This window comes from Phyllostomus discolor, chromosome 5 (genome assembly GCF_004126475.2).
Source record: "Phyllostomus discolor isolate MPI-MPIP mPhyDis1 chromosome 5, mPhyDis1.pri.v3, whole genome shotgun sequence".
Taxonomy (NCBI): Eukaryota; Metazoa; Chordata; class Mammalia; order Chiroptera; family Phyllostomidae; genus Phyllostomus; species Phyllostomus discolor.
In genome coordinates, this window is record NC_040907.2 from 69600998 (window position 1) to 69607691 (window position 6694).

General features: G+C 45.7%; 1 long non-coding RNA gene across 1 annotated transcript in view; it reads right to left on the minus strand.

Moving 5' to 3' along the window:
- Positions 1 to 5337, minus strand: part of LOC118500681 — a 9354-nt gene extending 4017 nt beyond the window's left edge. Inside the window, exon 1 of the long non-coding RNA XR_004903258.1 lies at positions 4892 to 5337. This is a non-coding gene — a long non-coding RNA (uncharacterized LOC118500681). The remainder of the gene's footprint in view (positions 1 to 4891) is intronic.
- Between the last annotated feature and the right edge of the window lie 1357 nt (positions 5338 to 6694).

The following is a 6694-nucleotide window of genomic DNA, read 5'->3' on the forward strand; positions in this document are numbered from 1 at the left end:
GGGCCACCGCCTCAGGGAGGGGTTCTCACACCTTCCGGTTCAGTCGGGAGACCGTAGAAGAGGGCAAAAGAAGGGGCGGGCCGGGGAAGCACCAGGCCACCGCGCCCAGGCCCAGCCCTACGGACTCCAGGGCTCGGGCGAGCGGCCCCGGAGCTACCCCCAGCCCGGAGTCAGCGAGCGCGCGGAGCTCGCAGAGAGCCACGGGTCTCGCCTTAGAGCGTAGAGTCCGAAATGTCCGGGGAAGGTGTCTGAGGGAGAGGCCTCTGGCCACTGGGCAGGGCATGGGGGGCTGGGGGCGCGGGCTCCTAGTCACCCTCCCACTGACAGGGATTCGGGCGCCACAATCCCGCGGATCCCGTCTACCTCGTCCTCCGCGCCAGGCCGAGGGGAGCGAAGCCCGAGGCTCTCTGGCCTCAAGATAGGGAGACGCGTCGGTGCCCTTGGGGCGGTGACTTGGGGCACGAGGGGCGGCAAGGGCGGGCAAGAAGGGCGCAGTCCCTGTTTCACCCATTTCCCGCGCGTCTGCCTCGGGCTAACCAGTGGCAAGCTGTAGCAGCCGACTTGCCTGTGCGCACAAGCCAGCTTCTCCACCGCCTACCCCCCCCCGCGCCCCCACAGTCGAGAAGGGCGACCCACCCGGGCCTGGGCAGGGCACGTTCTCCGGTGGACGTCGTCTCCCGGGGGTCGGACCAGCCCTGGGTCCACCTTGGGCCAGCAGCCACGCTGGAGGCCAGGCTTGCCGGAAGGCTGCGGTGGCGCGTGCGGACCGGGTCTAGGCGCACCCTCGGGTCACACGCCTTGGAGGCCGCGGCTAAGTACCGCCTCGGTCCCACCGGCGCGTGGAAGGCGCCCCAATCCCGATCCCGAACTCCCGGAGGGGCCGGGATTATCCTCCTCTGGGTGGACCGGTCGGCTTCTCAAAACAGCTGTGGAGTCTCCAGACACCTGTGTTGGGATTGGGGCGGGGAATCCAGAAAGAAGGTACCTTGGGTTTTCGGTGTTTTGCCGACTGAGAAGCGGTGGGAGGTACCGGGATAAGCGGCTCCCAAGGTGACTGTCTCCGAGATGGTCGTGACACGGGGCTATCAGAAGAGCACTGCCAAAAATCCCAATTTCCCTTTCTCATTGGTGCCTGGACTAGTTCTTCGGCCGCACAGCAGAGCTAATTTTGCTTCTTTTCTCCTCCCACTTCCCCCAAGGGGGAAACTAAGATCTTGTCTCCAGACATTAACCCAGTTCTGACCCAAAATTAAAACACGTCCCTTTATAGTGTCCAGAGACAAGGGTGATTGTAGAAATTCTGACTGGAAATTACTTCTTTAGAATGAGGCTATTAACTATACAAATTGTTTACTGATATTTCCTTCTGAAACAAGATGAAAATCCCCAGTAAAAGTCAGGGATGACCTAACATATCTAACATATTATTACTATGCCGTTTAGAATAATAGGGGAAAAAAAATTTCAACTCCCCCCAAATTTTCATTTTCTGATTTTAAACACTTTTTCATTTTTAAGATCCAGGCAGCATTTTATCAGTAATTTAATTTCAGGATTGATACTAAATTTTAAAACTTCATTTGGTCTTAACTATCAATTGAGTTTATTTTCCTTAATCAAAAGCCATTTTCTTAAGTTTATCTTTTTTAAAAACTGAATTTCTTTCCAAAACACTGTACTGCCTGCCCATCCCTGTCTTGTTTAGGGACATCTAAAAAAATACTACAATATACTTACTATGCATATTACAATTATGAATATATGCAAATTAACACTATTAAACTATATGTTTTTAAATGTCTGAATTAGTATTTAGGGTCAATGTTTTCCTCTAAGGTGAGAGGGATTTTTGTTTTGATAAAATTGGTTTACAAATAATATTGTTTCACATAGCTGTCTAGTAGTTTATCTGGAATTAAGTACATTACCAGTGAAATAAGCCCAGACTGATGAGGTTGCTTAGTGGCAGTAAGACTGTGGAGGGAAAGAAACAGCAATGTCAGTGCTGGTAACTTTAACCCTGAACACAGTGTGTCATTAAATTTTTCTATCTTTATGCTATAGTTGCCAAGACTTCCATCTCTGTTATGGATATACACATGCACAGGGTCTGTGGTTTTGAAGCAGCAAAGGACTATGTGCTGCAAATGACTCTAGGGTTTAGGAAAACCTTGGATGCATGTTCTATGGTTCAGAGCCTCCACCAGCAGGAGCCCCAAAGGGGAGCTCGGCAGATGCCTCCTACTCTGGTGTGGACAGCAATGTTTCTGACAGAAGCTCACGGGTTAGAGAGGACCCTGGGAGAACAGAAGCACAGATTGGGAAATGTCCCAATTATAGCCTCCTCAACAGGGAAGAAGCAAACATCACAGATTTATTCCTTCCACACAAAATCAGTTAGTGAGGGGTTTTTTAAACTTCCTTTCACTTTTATGAAAGAAAAAAGAGAAAACCCTAGAAATTCAATGCAAAATGGGTTTCTAACTAAAATACATAGAAATCAGGAAATAGAATTTTTTGGATTGAGTGCCAATCATGTTTCATACATAACACATGCCAGAATTTCCTGTGGCAAGCAAATTCACTGAAGACTGAAATCTGCAGTGTATCACAACACAATGTGGAAACCCCAGTGTGACTTCCCTTTCTTTTAGTCTTAGATTTGCAATACTATGGTAAATCTGGTTTCAAATCAGGCAAAGTGTGATCTACTTGTAAATTTTATATGGTCTATGTCTGCTTACATGCACCCCAGCCTGTAAGACTATATTTCAAAAATTAAGAGAAAATTTTAAAAGAAAATAATTCGACAGTGGCTTGCTTTCCCATCTTCTCCTGGCCATCTTCTGTTTTTCTACTGCACTGTCATTTATTCTGAAGCCTCAGCCTCACTGTTAACTGAGACTTTCTGTTTAAGACCCATCTGAAGACCAGTATTTCCTACTTTGAAACTAATACTCACACACTCCTTCTCCAGTGAGAGCAGCAGGAATTCAGAGAAAGCAAAAACCTCTGTTGGGGGATGGGAAGTAAGATATACAGAAAACACAGAGCATTTCCCTTATCACAAGGGCGGGGTGGAGGGGTCCATAACAATGCACACTGTAAAGAATAAAGAACCAGCTTAACAGTTAACCTACTAAATGGTCCTCTTCTCAAAGTTTAAAGAGAACCCCCCACCTTCGCATTCTCAATTCTTGACTTGTAGAAAATGGGTCTAAGTTGCTCTTCACTTATTTTCTGGAGAGTTCAAAGGCTGAAAGCATTCTTTAGATTCAAGTAGTCAGTACTTTGTGTAACTGAGGGGTGGTTCTCTCCTAATTTAGGAAAGAAAACAGAATTGGAGATTCTTAAGGAGGCAGTTGCAACCTCTGGACAGACCTCCTAGAGGAGAAGCTTCCAAATTTCACCAGGAAAAAGTATCCATAGAAGTGAGAGTTTCTGCTTCTGAACAAGGGAGGAGGAAGTATGTGTTCTCTTAAGTGCTCAATGTGGAGAATGCATGTGGCGGAGGTAGGATTGTGGTTGGGGCCTGATTGTATCTGCAGACTGTAACCTATACAGGTGGTATTATATCACGAAGAACATTTCCTGGGTTTTTCTGGCAGGTCTTGACTACCTCCAGGCACCTTTTGCATGGCTTTGGAATTTCACATAAAGGCCCTTATTCTGCCCCACCCTCTGAAGTCACCTTTTTCTATGGAAGAAGAAAAATCTCCAACAGAGGAAGCCAACTGTTAAGGTACAAGAACAATCCCTACCACCTTGTAGGCCTGAAAAGAATTCATCAGGCTGGCATTTTCCTGCTTTCTAAACATACCACCCACTGCAGTAAGGGTGGGCAAATAGCAGGTAAAATAAAGGGAAAGGAAATATAACCTTAAAACAGAAAAGAACAGTAAGCATTGCTGTACCTTCTCCTTATCCTGCTTCTTCCCTCCCCTGCTTCTGAGAATAAGCCACCAGAGTCCTCTAGAACACTCTGAGTTTCTGCTCTTAAACGGCCCTCTTTCCTGGGAGGAGCAAGGCCTGTTTTCTGATCTGGGGCCTTTGATGCTCTGTTATTGCAACTTAATTTTGTCGTTGCTTCTTTTCAAAGATTATTTGGAATGAATTGTTTCTTTTGTTTACTATCTAACAAAGGACCGCTGCTAATCTTATATTTTATCTCCCTAACATATGGAAACACTATTTATTCTAGCCAATCACAATAAAGTAAAGAAACCCCATTTTATGGAAAAATATATATCACTAGTCTGTTGATCATTAAAGATATGATTACCAGTGAAAACCCTCCGAAGGTGGCACATTTATGCTTCCAGGAACAGATGGGGACACGCATTTTCCTTGCAAATACTTTTGAAATTGCTCTACTGGTAGCAGTATAAAAATGATATACAGATGCCAGGGCTGGCATGGCCAGGATGAGTGCACCAGATTTACACAGTAAAGCCTTCACACGCTGGCTGTCAGTTTTGATTGATCTCTACTATACCTCAGGAACTTGTTGACTAGGTAGGGAAACAGTGCAAATAATTCACTGCAGCAAGTCAGATAATTCACACAACCAATCGGTCTGTTTCACTTTCTGGCTGTGACATATGAGCCTTCCCTACAAAGATGCATCATTTTCCAGCTTGAGCAATATTCAGTGCCAGAGAAGAAAAGGTATTAAAGCCACACGAAAGGAGGGGGACTATCGCAGGACCAGAAGTTGTTTTGGTAATGGAGGCCAGATCCTGCTCTACTCTAAGTCCTACCAGAGCGTTCAGGCTCAATTGTCATTATCATATTGATTAAAAAAGAAGTTCATCATAGTGCAATTTTAGGTTTAACGCCAACGGATTGGGAAAGAGCAAAGAATTATCCCACAAAAGCACAACATTCTTACCACAGGGACGTTTCCCTGTTCCAGTTCATTGATGGAGTTGATTAAGTTTAAATGAAGCAGACACTGGATAAAAGTAAGGGTATTGACCACTGGGCATCGCGATCCGTGCTTGAAAGGACCTGATACATGCAGAAAAGCAAGATTTGCTAAATGCTCTAATCTTCAATCAAATCTTACATCAATACAGACAAAGTTTGGTAATGAGAGATTCAATGAAGCATGCGAGAGAAAGAATTAATCCTCTTGGTCTAAACTGGCTTCAACTTTGAAGCTTGCTCCGAAGGAAAGATAGTTATCTAAATGCTAAATAAGAAACTTATTGTACTTTTCATGGCATGCTAATCTTTTGTCTATTTCATCTCTATTATGTGTATGCTCCTAGATTGCAGTTGTCATGGTGATTATATCAAGCCATGCTTGGGGATGGAGGTGAGGAGCCAGGCACCGAGGTGGAAAAGACCCCCACGCAATCCACAGTAAGGAAGAATAAATAAATAGAGGGGGAAGGAGAAGTAGGTGGGCACTAGATGCCTCCTGACTCCTGAGGCTCCTTCCAGCCCTAATCCCTCATAGCCTAACAGGCTTTGGTTTTCCTGTACCTTTCCAGGCCTGGTCCCCTCAGCTGGGCATGCAGTGTTTGGAAATGGTAGTGGGGAAGGGATCAGGCATCTTTCCTACCTCAAAAACCTTTCTCCTTAAAGGTTCCTAGCTTTTAGTCCAGAGACTCATCCCTCTCCTCACTGCATACCCTCCCCCCAAGCACTGCAACCAAAGGGGTAGAAAAGGCCACTGAAGAGGGAAGGGGGAGAGGCAAAGGCTCAGACACTGGTAGTCAGCCTTGTATGACTGTGCCTGGAGGGTGGGAAGTTGAGTGGTAAGATCCTGACTGCTGGAGAGGAATGCAAACGGAGAGGAGTTGCCCACAGAGTCCCAGGCGGGAGACTACAGGGTCACAGGAGCCCTAGAGACCAAAAGTGACCCTGGGCCCTTTATGTGTTTTACAAAAGTTGCCAAATTAAGATGGGATTATAACTGCTCCAGTCCTTGTCGGGGCTGAAAGGTTGGGAGCCTCAGATATGCCCAGGCAGTGTTGATGAAAAGCTTAACAAGTAATAAAAAGGAGAAAAGAGCAAGGAAAGTAACATGTATAACTCTTATTAAAGAGAAGAGCCACGGAGAGGTTGTGAACTTGAATCACTGTTTGAACTTTAATTTGTTCATTAACAGGATTTGCCCCTCACTGCGAATGTTATTACTTCCCTTTGCCTCTCAGCAACAACTCTGGGCATAATGAAAGAGTCTGGCAAAAAGTTAAATGCCTGGTAATTAATTCATTTAATTGAAAAAAGGGGGAAGAGAGAGGGTCCCACCGCAGGAGCAGGAGGCTGAGGAGGGAGGATAAGGCTGAAGTCTGCACTGAGGCCCTCTCCAAGACCCAATGCCTGTCACCCAGGGGGAGGGGAGGTTTGGTATCTGATGAGGGTCTTTCAGCAAAATTAATGCCAGCAGCATCCTAAAGACTCCCTGCCCAATGTCACTTGCACCTGGTCCAAACCCTCTGCTCAGGGCTTCAGCCAGTAGCTACTTTGGATGATCAGTTTGGGTGGCATGGATACCAGAAATCCAAAAATAATATATATTCAGAAAACCCTTCATTAAAAAGTGGGTAGATGTCTTTTGTGTTCTCCCCTTCCTTCCCTTAGAGCAGGTTTCTTTTGCAATCTTCTGTTTCCAGGCTAGAGTGAAAAGGAGTGTCAGGAGCCAGATGTAATCTGCATGTTTGCATCTTAATCAGCCTTATAA